We start from the raw sequence: 14816 nt of genomic DNA, 5'->3' as shown, positions 1-14816 counted from the left end.
AGTTGACTTGACAATCCTCAGGGGTCTGTATTAACAGGTGGAGCAGCCCAAATCTGAAATCCGAAATGCTCAGAAATTCAAAATGCTTTAAAATCCGAAACTGAGTGCCGACATGGAGCTCAAAGGAAATCTTCATTGGAGTATTTTGGATTTGGGATTTTTTGGTTTGGGATACTCAGCCAGTAAATATAATGCAAATATTCCAAAGTCCGAAAATGTTCTGAAGTCAGAAACACTTCTGGTCCCAAGCATTTCGGATAAGGGATACTCAACCTGTACTGAGTTTTGTGGGATGGCAGCAAATTTGGGCTAGTTTATATTACTGTGTTGCTATTTTTACCACCCAGTGTCACTGCCTGATAATTTTAATCAAGGGCTGGCTATATAGACCTTAAACCATTTTGCAAGTACTTGCTGCTTGGGTTTTAATTCTCTTAGACACAAGAGGGCCCCTGAATCTGGTTCTTTGAGGAAAAAACCAGGGAGGAAGTTTGGCTTCTGCACTGAATTAAAGGATTAGAGAAATAAAAACAAGAGACCAGGCCCTCTCCAACAGAAAGAGGTTCCCATGTTTCTCGTGTTCGTGGTTGCATGACCTTAAATTGTGCAATTTGCTTTCCATATTGGAAACCAGCACCCTCCTACCCTGTTCTGCCTCAGGTGCCATTACCCCAGTTTCATCATTTCCTTTTTTGGTGCAGGCTCCCACCCTTTAGTCTCAAACCTCCAACCACCGCCATCACCATTACCCCCTACAATTTTCACGAGTTATCAGACTTTGATAATAGAGTAGGAAGTCAGGGACAGGATCATTTATCCTCAAAAAATATCAACATGCTGAGCATTCAAGGCTAAACCCAAAGTCAGCATGAGTGAGACAGGGTGCAAGAAAGAGCAGAAGGAAGACAAGAGGTTCACTGAGTAAAAGCCACAACACGTGAACCAACGGGGTTAAAGTGCACAGCCATGCCTAAATGGGGCAGTTGCAGAGGCTTCAGTGTCAGGAACAAGAGGAAAAATGGACAATGTGGGACCCTGGTGTCTAGGACAGAAGTGCCAAGGGACCCAGAATAAAGCCACACTTTCAGAGAGGTTTTGCCAGATTAAGTGCTTGAAGAAACACTTGACTCTGACTCTCCTCCTGTCCTCACCTGGCCGAGGCAGTTCTGCAGGGGCCAACCTCCCTAGGGGACGGAACAGAGCAGAAAGTGAATCCCTCGGGACAGGGGCTGCAACAGACAATAACCAGTAGGGGCTTTTGTATTTGCTGATGTTCCCTCATGGCTGAATGTGCATTTTATTCCTTTAACCCAAATAACAAGCCTCAGAACATTGCATGGCAGGCTGTGTCTTATTCCTTTAGTGTTAATATCCCCATGTGAGGGAATCCTTTTCTGACCATAAGATCTACAGAGCTTCCCCCACCCCCACCCCCACCCTCATACACCCATATACCTCTCTCTGTCTCTCTTTTTTTGAGATAGAGTCTCACTCTGTCACCCAAACTGGAGTGCAATGGTGCGATCTTGGCTCACTGCAACCTCTGCCTCCCAGGTTCAAGCCATTCTTGTGCCTCAGTCTCCTGAGTAACTGGAATTACAGGCATGCACCACCACGCCTAGCCAATTTTGTATTTTAAGTAGGCACGGGGTTTCACCATGTTGGCCAGGCTGGTCTTGAACTCCTGACCTCAAGTGATCTGCCCGCCTCAGTCTCACAAAGTGCTGGGATTACAGGAGTGAGCCACTGCGCCCAGCCCCCACGTAACCTCTTTCCTATCCTCTTGTTTTATTTTCTTCATAGCACTCAGCACCCTCTGGCATGCTTATTTGTTTAATCAATCTGTGTCTCTATATATGAAATGGCTTGCTTGTATATGCACAGTTGAGACTTGTTTTTTTTTTAATCTATTCATGATAGTCTTTGTCTTTTAATTGGTGTATTTAAGACCATTCACACTTGAAGTAATTACTGATGTAGTTGGATGTATACCTACCATGTTTGTAGCTGTTTCCTATTGTCGCTCCTTTATTTCTTTTTTTTCTTCCATTTGTATGGTGTATTAGTCTAGAGGGACAGAACTAATAGGATATATATATAAAGGGTAGTTAATATTAAGTATTAACTCACATGATCTCAAGGTCCCACAATAGGCCATCTGCAAGCTGAGGAGCAAGAAGAGCCAGTCCGAGCACCAAAACTGAAGAACTTGGAGTCTGATGTTTGAGAGCAGGAAGCATCTAGCATGGGAGAAAGATGTAGGCTGGGAGGCTAGGCTAGTCTGGTCTTTTCACATTTTTCTGCCTGTTTTATATTCTAGCTGTGCTGGCAGCTGATTAGATGTGCCCACCCGGATTGAGGGTGGGTCTGGCTTTTCCAGCCCACTGACTCAAATGTTAATCTTCTTGGGTAACACCCTCACAGACACATCCAGGATTAATACTTTGCATCCTTCAATCCAATTAAGTTGACACTCAGTATTAACCATCACATATGGCTATATTATTTATATGATTCCATTTTCTCTCCTCTCTTGGCAAATCAATTATACTTTTTTAAAACATATTTTTAGTGGTTGCCCTAGAATTTGCAGTATATATTAACAACTAATCTTGACCACTTTCAAGTAACACTATATCACTTCTCAAATAGTGCAGCTACCTCATAACACAGTGCTCCTAATTGCCCCTTCCCATACTTTGTAACTTTGCTTTCATACATTAACTCATACACAAGTTATAATCAACCAATACATTGTTGCTATTATTTTGAACAAACCACATTAAAAAATATATATGTACTGCTTGTCCTCCTCTAGAATGTAAGCACCACAGGTGTAGAAATGCTGTCATACCTACCTTTATAGAGCCAAATCCTAAAACAATGTCTGGCAGAAAAGGGTATTCAGCAAACAATTGTTGAATGAGCCAATGGAATGTTACTTTCTTCTTAGTTAGCTCAACGTGCTATAAAATATTTTTTAAAAAATGAATGTAAAGTGAAACCCCAGAGGTGTGGCCCAAACTGGAATGACTGTTGGTTGATACTTTGAGTGGGCAGAGCTTTCAATAGGAAAGGAGAGGGTTATAAACCCTCACTTAATCTCCCCTCAGCACCCTGGAGATAAGAGCCTAGGAGAGAAGCTGAGTGGTGAAGTTCTTATATACTCTTTTGGGGGCCTGGTTGGATAGTTATAATATTTTACTGCCCAATTTTCTACTTATACTCAGCAACTGTTTTAACTTTGTGGTTAATTTAATGCTTAGTATTTCCAAGCCTGCGTCTATCAAATGAAATAAACAGATATTGTTTTCTGCAGAGTAGATAATGTAAATGAAAAACAGCCAATGTACGTGTAGACAAGGCCTTTTGAAGGTTTTTATTGTCTATGCATAATATACATACTATCAGACGTATTAAAATATCCCCATACCTGCATCACACATTACATGTAATTTTAAAAATAAGTATTTAAGAGTTAAGTGGTGTTTCAGTTGATTGGTTGACATAATATGCTTAGTAGAATTTAAAAATACTTATTATTTGGACCATTACATTTTTTCCATCTCAAGCAAATGTCAGATAATTTTGTACCTAGTTGAAAAGGACGTAGGCCCCAGCCACATTGTGCCATGGTGTCTAACGGGTAAACTAAGTCTTCCTGCACCTACAGATCTATTCCATGTATGCTTGGAAGATTTAATTCAAATGATCTGACCCTGGGGTCTTCCTTCAGGGTTCTACATCCCCAGGGAACTATGCCAAGATGAGAACTCAAAAATTCTCACACAAATTTTTCTAGGACTCTCGCCCCAGTCTTTCGACAGCAATGAGCCATGTGATAGCTCACCTTATTTATTCTCCAAGAAGTCTCAAAAACCTGGGTAGATAAAAATCTCTTTCTTGACTCAGATATATTTTTAATGTAAATATGTTTGTAAGCCTTGGAGATATAAGTCAATCTCTTGTGAGTTTTGGAAACATGAATCAATCCATTAGGCCCTAGTTGAAAGGAAATTTAGTTTCCGAAAATGAAATATAGGGGTCTCTGGAGAAGGCGCTTTTTATACAAGCTTGCAATAGACCTCCCTCCTTAATCATTTTACAAAGTAAGTGACCATCACCTCCTCCACAGTAATATTGTTTGGTTGGTTGTGTACTAAAAGTGCCATGTAAATACTTGAGATCTTTTTTGGAAGGGCTGGTTCCATGTAGGAGACCATGTTTGCTGGTAGCATGTCAAACCCAACTAATTCAGTCTTTTGCTAACATGTCATATGTCAGAAAAGTAGAGAGAAATAATTTATAATCAATCACTGTAAATTTAAAGTTTTACTGAAGCTACAATAAAGCTATACTTTAAAGCTCTACTGGAACCTTTGGTTGTGTTATTTTCATTGTTATCTTCCAACTTTAAAATATTCTTTCTCTGTTGTATTATACACTTAAAGCAAAAGTGATGCTACATCTTTCTAAACTAGCAAATCGAAATTCAGGGCTAGCCAGGAGAGTTTTTAGTTCCAGTGACACATTCTTATCTGCTGGTTGTAATAAAGATAGGCCATTCTGATCCATTAGTGAAGCTAAGGTAAATGTTAAGGATATTTCTATTGATAATATATTTAGAATTGACATCTTATATTCTGGCCCAAAACATCCCTAAAACTGGCGGTCTCCTAAATTCGCTTCTTATAATTTTTATTATCCAGAAAACTCACTAAAAACCTGCTTTTGCCTAACTATTCAAGTCATTGAGAAAAATGTGCTTATTTTGCCTCAACGATCCAGAATGACTGTTAACATTGTCAGTAGAATGTCACTGCAAAGAGACTGGCTCCCTTTACAAGGTGTATTCAGCAGATAAGACCATAGGGCAAAGTATGAATGCATGGGAGGAGAAACAAGATTAAAAGACCCTTGAAGGCTAGGTGTGATGGCTCACACCTGTAATCCCAGCACTTTGGGAGGCCAAGGCGGGAGGATGGTTTGAGCCCAGGAGTTCAAGACCAGTCTGAGCAAGATAGGGAGACCCTATCTTTACAAAAAACAGAAAAATTAACCTGGTGTGGTGACATACACCTGTGGTCCCAGCTACTTGGGAGGCTGAGATGGGAGGATCCCTTGAACCCAAGAGGTCAAGGGCCCAGTAAGCCATGATCACACCATTGCACTGCAGCCTGGGCAACAGAGCAAGACCCTGTCTCAAAAAGAAAAAAAAAAAAGGCAGTGGCAGGGGTGGTTAAAACTGGAAGAAACTAAGGAGACGATCTGATTCTAAACCAATTCCTCATTTTATAGTTGAGGAAACTGACATCTCTTTGTGACCCTGCCTCAGGGCTGGAACCCACACATCTGGCATGTTGTTAAATTTGGGAATCGAAGGGGGGCCTTGCCAACTTGGACATCATGTCCCTGGCTGGGCCCACTGCTGGGTGGGGGCAACTCCGAGGGAAGCTGCTTCCGCCTCCGTTTGGCTACTGTTGGGGAGCAGGCCCAGGAGCATGTCCCCTGTGGCATGTTGGTGGTGGAGTGCAACACACCCATGATCAAGTGGTTGTATGAATTAAGGAAGACACGGGAGACCCCAGCAGCTGAAGGCTGGACTTCCACTGGACTCGGAATTTGCCATGGGACAGATCTTAAAGAAGCAATTGGCCCCTTGTCCTCTCTTGTATCCATTCCCTGGATTTGGGCATGTCAGAGGCTGCTCCCTGGTGTAAACTTGGTATGGAGACAAAGCCTTGGAGGCTGAACCAGCATCCTTGGGCAAGGACTGACCCTGGAGGGAGCTGTTCTTGACTTTGGACATCCTCACCCCCCCATCCCCACATACAAGGTTTTTGACATGAATGTACCTCTGCTTAGTTCCTCTTGTGGGGCTGCATTTGGGGGGCTTTGCCCCTGCCCACTGAGAGTGAAGGTCCAAGAGATCTCCCCAAGGCTGTCTCCCTGGTGGCTTTGTTTCTTCCTTCCTTCCTTGGCCTCTGACCTTTGCTGACTTCCTCCTCCTTACTCAGCAGGCTCTGGCTCCCTGGGAACTCACCTTGGGTTGGGGCAGGGAGGAGGGGGCCTATCTATTGCTTTTTCCAATCCTTCCTAGTCCAGCTGGCCTAGGTGGGTAGACTACAAGAGGGGCTGGTTAGTAGGCTGCACTGCTCTGACTTCCCTCCCGTTGGTTAATAAACACAAACCCTTGTTTCTCAAGGTAGGGAAAAAAAGAAGGGGGGCCTTGAATTCTAGGAGTTCTGATCTTAAAAGAGGGTTAATGCAGATGATCTAACATGAGGAATTTACTTATAATTTTCTAGTCTTCCCTCTCCTTTCTCTATCCATAGCCACATACAACTCCAGCACTTTATTTATTCAGCCCCCTTTTTAAACATCATGTCCTGTAATGTATGCCTGCCCAGCAGTCCCTGGGGAGAACAACCCAGGGCCGCACACTGAGCCCCAGAGGCAGGTTAATTGTTTTCACTCTAGCCCAGCTTCTTAAATTTAATTTTCTTATACGTATGAATCTCCAGCAGATGGTGTTAAAAATGCAGGTTCTGGCTCAGTAGGCCTGGCTCAGGGACTGAGATCCTGTATTTCTAAAAGGCTCCCAGGCACCACTGCCGCTGCTCCAAAATCACACTTCCAAAGAATGCCCTGCACTTCTATCAGAAGCAAGTTTGACTGCTTTTCTTACTTGTGAATGTTGCTGCAATCTGGAGATGTATGTGTGTGTATGTGGCATTTTTTGAGTCCTTGCTATGTTCAACAGTTTGCACACATTATCTCATTTCAACCTCATAACGAAATGAATTAAGCACTATTAGCCTCATTGTGCAAATAAGGAAACTGAAGTTCAGAGAGATTAAGAAACCTGTTCATGTGTGAGAGAGAGAGCTGAGATTTGAACCTGGGTCTTTTTTCCAGTACCCAGAGCCTAACTCAGATTAATGTGTTTGGGTAAATGTGTTCTTCCACATTTTCTAAAAGATCTTGAGCTTTTTTTTTTTTTTTTTTTTTTTTGAGATGAAGTTTCGCTCTTGTTGCCCAGGCTGGAGTGCAATGGCACGATCTTGGCTCACCACAACCTCCGCCTCCTGGGTTCAAGCGGTTCTCCTCCTTCAGCCTCCCGAGTAGCTGGGGTTACAGTCATGTGCCACCACGCCCAGCTAATTTTGTATTTTTAGTAGAGACAGGGTTTCTCCATTGTTGGTCAGGCTGGTCTCAAACTCCTGACTTCAGGTGATCCACCCTCCTTGGCCTCCTAAAGTGTTGGGATTACAGGCGTGAGCCACTGTGCCCGGCTGCGGGCCTATTTTTTTTTTTTTTAAATCAAAGGCTATTCTCCAACTAGCCAAAGGTCATCATGCTGTCTTCACTCCTTTCTGCTCAGCCCACCTTAGATATGTACTCAGGGCTGTGGATGGGGGAATGCATCCCCACGGCTGGCTCATCTCAGGCGAAGCTACACACAGGTGAAGTTTTCAAGCCCTGAGAGATAGGACTTAATTTCCAATGTTATAAGACCCATGTGAGGACACACCTGTTGGCCAATATCAGCGTCAGAAAAACCAGAGCTGAGGAGATGGGCTTGAGTGCCTGCTCATCTTAGCTTCTAAGGTTCTGGACCTTCCAGCGGAGTTCTCAAAGTGTTTGCATTTTGGGTGAAATCCAGAAAGCACTGCTCCTTCGTTCCCTGCTTCTTCATTTCTCACAGATGGGGTATATATTTCCATTGCACCTGTTCTTTTAAGCTTTGACAGTATACTTTTAAACAATCAGAATAACTGGGTTTACTTTTTGAAGTATAAACAAACTTGGTCTTCTATATTACTAAGCTGTGATTTAGCCTAATCTTTGTTGAAATTCATTAGAGGTCAAGGAAAAAGGATTAAAGGACCTGGTTTAGGCCCTGAACTTATAATGCCATAAGGAAGAGAAGGATGAGAGGTCAGACAAACAAACTTATATCTATTTGTACTCATTCAGAAAGGCTCTGTTCAATTCTTAATACCATATTGTACTTTTATTAAACACTTATTTCATTCTGACTTACCGTATAGTAGTCTGGATGTTTTTGATGGCAGGAACTACATCTTATTTATCTTTCAGTGCCCAGAGTACCTAACCTAGCACTTTATCCATAGCTCAGCCAGGGGCGGTGGCTCATGTCTATAATCCCAGCGCTTTGCAAGGCTGAGGCAGGCCGATTGCTTGAGGCCAGGAGTTTGAGACCAGCCTAGCCAACATGGCAAAACCCCATCTCTACTAAAAATACAAAAATTAGCCAATCGTGGTGGTACACGCCTGTAATCCCAGCTACTTAGGAGGCTGCAGCACAAGAATCACTGAACCCAGGAGGCGGAAGTTGCAGTGAGCCGAGATCGTGCCACTGCACTCCAGCCTGGGTGACAGAGTGGTACTCCATTTCAAAAAAAAAGAAGTAAATAAATAAAAGGAGCTTAATAAATGTTGATGTTGAAAGAAAGAATAAAAGACTGGACACAGGAATATTATCAAATTTAGAAACTGGTATCCTAAAATAGTACATTGACAGTATCCACTACATTTATTGCACAGCCGATGTGCAGTATAGCACAGGGGGATGGATGAAACATGACCTGACCCTGCCTTCCAGGAGTTTACCACCTCCTCAGAATTTTGCAGTGTAGAATCTAGAGACAGAAGTTGGCTTTTGGCTGGGCGTGAGATTGTAAGATGTATGGGGCCCCTTCTCTGCACTCAGCTGTTCTACAAGGAAGAGCTCCTCCCGGGAGGAGCTCGGGGTGGGGAATGGAGTCCTGCTGAGGCTTTTTGGACACCCTCTAGTTCAGTCCATTCATCATGCCTCCTGAGAGCCTAGTTTATTTATTTTTATTTATTTATTTTGAGACAGAGTCTGCCTCCATCACCCAGGCTGGAGTGCAGTGGCGCGATCTCGGTTCACTGCAACCTCTGCCTTCCGGGTTCAAGCAATCTGAGAGCCTAATTTAGAATCCCATGGAGCCGAGGCTGAGAGACCAGGTACGGTGACTACTTGGCCAGAGCCAGCTATTTATGGGGCATGAAAACATTTGCTGAGATTTTTACAAGAAGTGGTAACTGCTTATCATTTGAGGTGCTGGCCTTCAAAGTTACATCCTTCTATCTCCCACGTGCCTTGAGAACATGCAGGGGGCAGGCAGGAGTGAAGTGGGGAAAACTATGCTGGCCCAAAGGCGTCACACGAAATTCCAAATTCCAAATTCACTAACACAAAGCGCCAAACAATGAAAATTCTCCAATTATGCTCATAAATCACAAAATGAAGGCAAAAGCCACTCCAGATCTTTCTTTTAACACACCTTTTATTGCAATACTGAGTCAAATTTACAATAGTTTTAGCTTTCTTTTACAAAATATCAATTGCATTTACAACAAACATTTTTCAAAAGACATGGAGAACTAACAGACAAGCTAATCTTTGTAAAAGATACTCTAGAAAACACTAAATCGGTTTGTAATTCCTTTAAAGAGGCGTGGAGGACTCTACTTGATATAGGTCACAGAGTGCAGCCCGTATTTTATCTATTGCTTGCTTCCATCCTCAGGCCCCACAATAACCCTTTAAGGTGGGTAGTTCAACCACCAACCCCCATTTTAAGGATTAGGAGACTGAGGCTTAGATGGAATAAGCTTGTGTCACTATAGTGAGGACTCGTGCCCCTGAGGCCCCAGAGACCCCTGCCTTAGAAAGAAGGGGATATTAACACCCACTTATCACTTCCATTTGAGAATTGTACAGAACATGGTCCTGTACTTGCATGGAGCAGATGAACAGGAGTGGATCCACACCTGGGTTTCTCAGTGTTCATTCCCTTGGTGAGGTCAGAACAGCTGTTAGCCCACATCCAGAAGGTTATGTTCCAAGGAGCAGAGGTTTCCCCTTTCACCCTGTGACTCCAGCTCTCCCAAAGGAAAAACTGCATCCCATCTCTAGTACCCAGACTGGTGTCCACTTGTCTGATATTGCCCCACCCCACTGCTTTGTTCCAGCATATCCAACGGCCCATATCTCTGCATCTCTTTGAATGTTGGCTCTGCAATGCCAGCAAGAAGCTTGCCCTATTTTTCTCATTTGAGAATGGCATTTTGCTGCCGCTCCTATCATCTGGGAGATTTTACTGTCATTGGCACAAGGTACAGCCATTGCTATCTCACCATCTTGACCAGGTCTCTGGGAAAGACATAATACCTAGAGCCAGAAAATCATGACACTCAGTGTTACATTAGGGACCCGTCTCCTGTGGGCAGCCCAGAGCTGAGTTTTCATTACTAACAGAATAACTAGACAGAAGAAGGACCAGCCAGCCTGCATTTTAAGTGACCACTGCCTAGAAACAGCTTTCAGACCGGGAGCGGAGGCTTACACCTGTAATCCCAGCACTCTGGGAGGCTGAGGTGGGCGGATTGCCTGAGCTCAGGAGTTTGAGACCACCCCAGGCAACATGGTGAAACCCCGTCTCTACGAAAATACCAAAAATTAGCCAGGCATGGTGGCACGTTCCTGTAATCCCAGCTACTTGTAGGCTGAGGCAGGAGAATTGCTTGAGCCTGGGAGGCAGTGGTTGCAGTGAGCTGAGATCACACCACTGCACTCCAGCCTGGGCAACAGAGTGAGACTCTGCCTCAAAAAAAAAACAAAAACAAAACAAAACAAAACAAAAAAACAGCTTTCTGTCGGCTACTAGAAGTGACCTTATCTGGATTCACAGGACAAACCAAAAGGTAACAGTCAGCGTGTCTAACTGGGGGAGCAGAATAGAACCATTGTATAAAGGGTTTTAACAGTAGTTCCTGTGCCCATGTTCTTTCACCCAGGATTAGTTTCAAATACAATTTGGTCTGATAAAGGTTTTAGTGAGACAGAACCACATGAGTTAACCAGACCAGCTCCCCCACCAGCTTTACAGCTTTATCCTGTCTCTCAGAGCAGGTGGAGAGGGGTCAAATGGATCAGAGCTCTGTGCACTAAAAGGACAGTGGAGAGATGGCACTTCCCAAGTGTGCCCCTGATACTGAACTTCAACAGTGCTGCTTTATCTTTTTTGTTTTGTTTTGTTTGAGATGGAGTTTCACTCTTGTTGTCCAGGCTGGATTGCAGTAGCGTGATCTTGGCTCACTGCAACCTCAGCCTACTGGGTTCAAGCGATTCTCCTGCCTCAGCAGTAGCTGGGATTACAGGCACAAGCCACCACACCAGGCTAATTTTTTTATTAGTAGAGACTGGGTTTCACCATGTTGGCCAGGTCTCGAACTCCTGACCTCAGGTGATCTGCCCGCCTCGGCCGCCCAATGTGCTGGGATTACAGGCATGAGCCACTGCGCTCGGCCCAGTGCTGCTTTATCTTTCTCAGAAGGCAGTCAGGTGGAGACCGGGTTGGGGAGTGGGGGTCCTTTGAGTGAGGCATCGCTTGTCAATGGTCCAGTGGCTTTTGCTTTGCTGGTTGCCTGTCACCTGGTCAGTACCTGGAACATGGCCCATTTACAAGGTGACTTTGCCCATGCCGGAAGCCACTGGGTATGCTGTCCCGTGGTGCTTTTGGCATGTCTGTGAACTCCTTAGCCACCCCACTTTTGACCTCTAAAAGTGTGGTAACTCCTTTAGCATCCTGCTTGGGTCACTGGTGGGGGCCAGGGAATTGACGAGTTCTCTTGTTAAGGAGAGATAAACAAGGCACAGTCTCTCCTCTCCCTCTTCTCATGTTTTCTCCACATTCATTTTATTGTAAGGTTCATGTTAAGGTTTGTTAGGATTGAGTCACAGAACCACCAAGTGGTTTCTCTCATCAGGGCATGTGGGTTAACAAAGTGCCTTTTTATCATGGTGTCTCCCAAGACAGTAAAGTGATAAATTTTTAGGAAGTTCCTGCAATTTTCAACATGCAATAGCTCAAGAGTCAATGTAAAAGAACTGAATCTTAATAGCAACTCAATACAGATGGTCCCCAGAGGGTGAAAAGACTGTGGCAAGAAAGGGCTAAGTTAACTTTCTTGGTATCAGACCTTGCTCTTGTTAATTGGACAATACATGTGGCAACTAACCCACATTTCAGTGACACGACTATGCAATTTTTGCCAAGGGAAGAGTACACTTGTATAACGACTATAATTTTTTCTGTCTTTCCCAAATCACCTCAAAAACGTTTTTCTTCTCACCTACCTGATGCTGCCAAGACCAGCTCGGTCAAGGAGACCCTAACCCAGCAGCACTAGAGGAATTAAAAACACACACACAAAAATATAGAAGTGTGGAGTGGAAAATCAGAGGTCTCACAGCCTTCAGAGCTGAGAGCCTTGAACAGAGATTTACCCACATATTTATTGACAGCAAGCCAGTGATAAGCATTGTTTCTATGGATTATAGATTAACTAAAAGTATTCCTTACAGGAAACAAAAGGATGGGCTGAAATAAAGGGATGGGTTGGACTAGTTATCTGCAGCTCCTTTACAATCAGCTACTTCTCCCCCGCTCCATTAATACCTAAACTTTTTCACCTTTTGGAGGAACGTTAGAACAGGCACAGATCGCTCATGCTATTGTTTGTGGTTTAAGAATGCCTTTAAGTGGTTTTCTGCCCTGGGTGGACCAGGTGTTCCTTGCCCTCATTCCAGTAAGCCCACAACCTTCCAGTGTGGGCATCATGGCCATCGTGAACATGTCACAGTGCTGCAGAGATTTTGTTTATGGCCAGTTTTGGGGCCAGTTTATGGCCAGATTTTGGGGGCGTATTGCCAACATGATGCAGTGGTCCTAGGACTGGGGCTGCAACTAGAAGTGCTGGAAGCAGGGATTTCTAAGCAAGAACCTGTCAGTGTTTTTCAGACCTTATGTCAGAATTCCTAAGGGCCTGATGGGGAAGGATTGTGCCTTCATCCTGTCTAGCAAAATTGGGGCTGAATGAATGCAGCTATATTGCCTGGCGATAGAAATAGCTCACTAGTTCTCCACCTATGGAACTGTACCCCACCTGAATGGCAGTGGACTGAGGAGGAGGTACTTGCTAGACTAGTATTGCTGCCTGCAATCTAGACCAGCGCAGTGGCGGTTCTAATGTTCTTCCCAAAGGTGAAAAAGTTTAGGTATTAATGGATCAGGGGAGAAGTAGCTGAGTGTAAAGGAATGAATAAATGGGTTATAAATGAAGGGAAATCCAACATTACATTAACACCTTGAAAGGGGCTCAGAGCAAGAGATGACATGTCTCTTAGCTCAATTATAACAGATGTCTGAAAGGGTGCAGCTATATGTTTGCTCCTGCTTTTGGAACTGATTGAAAGGAAATCTGCAAACCTGAGTGACCTCCCTCTGAAGACATTAATGAGAGGTGACAGCGTGCTGGCAGCCCTTGCTCACTCTCGGTGCCTTCTGCGCACACTCTGGCCATGCTTGAGGAGCCCTTCAGCCCACTGCTGCACTGTGGGAGCCCCTCTCTGGGCTGGCTGAGGCTGGAGCTGGCTCCCTCTGCTTGTGGGGAGGTGTGGAGGGAGAGGCACGGGTGGGAACCAGGGCTGCGTGGTGTTCACGGGCCGGCATGAATTCTGGGTGGGTGTGGGCTCCCTGCCCCACCCCCCGCCCCATGGGCTCCCACGCTGCCCGAGCCTCCCTGATGGGTGCTGCCCCCTGCTCCGCAGTGCCTGGTCCCATTGACCGCCTAAGGGCTGAGGGGTGCAGGTGCGCGGTGCAGGACTGGCAGGCACCTCCACCCACGTGGCCTCGGTGTGGGATCCACTGGATGAAGCCAGCTGGGCTCCTGAATCTGGTGGGAACTTGGAGAACTTTTATGTCTAGCCAGAGGATTGTATATGCATCAGTCAGCACTCTGTGTCTAGCTCGGGGTTCGTGGATGCACTAATCAGCACTCTGTATCTAGATAATCTGGTGGAGACTTGGAGGACTTTTATGTCTAGCTAAAGGATTGTAAATGCACCAATCAGTGCTCTGTGTCTAGCTCAAGTTTGTAAATGCACCAATCAGCACCCTGTGTCTAGCTCAAGGTTTGTAAATGCACCAGTCAGTGCTCTGTGTCTAGCTCATCTAGTGGGGACTTGGAGAACTTTTGTATCTAGCTAAAGGTTTGTAAACACACCAATCAGCACCCTGTCAAAATTGGCCAATCAGCTCCCTGTAAAATGGACCAATCAGCAGAATGTGGGTGGGGCCAGATAAGGGAATAAAAGTAGGCTGCCCCAGCCAGCAGTGGCAACCTGGTCGGGTCTCCTTCCACACTGTGGAAGCTTTGTTCTTTCACTCTTTGCAATAAGTCTTGCTGCTGCTCACTCTTTGACTCCACACTACCTTTATGAGCCGTAACACTCACCGTGAAGGTCTGCAGCTTCACTCCTGAGGCCAGCGAGACCACGAACCCACCAGGAGAAATGAACAACTCTAGACAGGAGGAACGAACAACTCCATACAGGAGGAACGAACAACTCCAGATGCGCTGCCTTAAGAGCTGTAACATTCACTGTGAAGGTCTGCAGCTTCACTCCTGAAGCCAGCAAGACCACGAACCCACCAGAAGGAACAAACTCCAAACACGTCCAAACATCAGAAGGAACAAACTCCAGACACGCCATCTTTAAGAACTGTAACACTCACTGTAGGGGTCTGCGGCTTCATTCTTGAAGTCAGTGAGACCAAGAACCCACCAATTCCGGACACATTTTGGCGACCCAGAAGGGATTATTGCCTATCACCAAGCAGTAAGACTATCACCAAGTGGTGAGACCATTGCCTACCATTGAGCGGTAAGACTGTCACCTATTGCCAAGCAGTGAGTAC

This window comes from Gorilla gorilla, chromosome 5 (genome assembly GCF_029281585.2).
Source record: "Gorilla gorilla gorilla isolate KB3781 chromosome 5, NHGRI_mGorGor1-v2.1_pri, whole genome shotgun sequence".
Classification (NCBI taxonomy): Eukaryota; Metazoa; Chordata; class Mammalia; order Primates; family Hominidae; genus Gorilla; species Gorilla gorilla.
Note: the sequence above shows the minus strand (reverse complement) of the source record.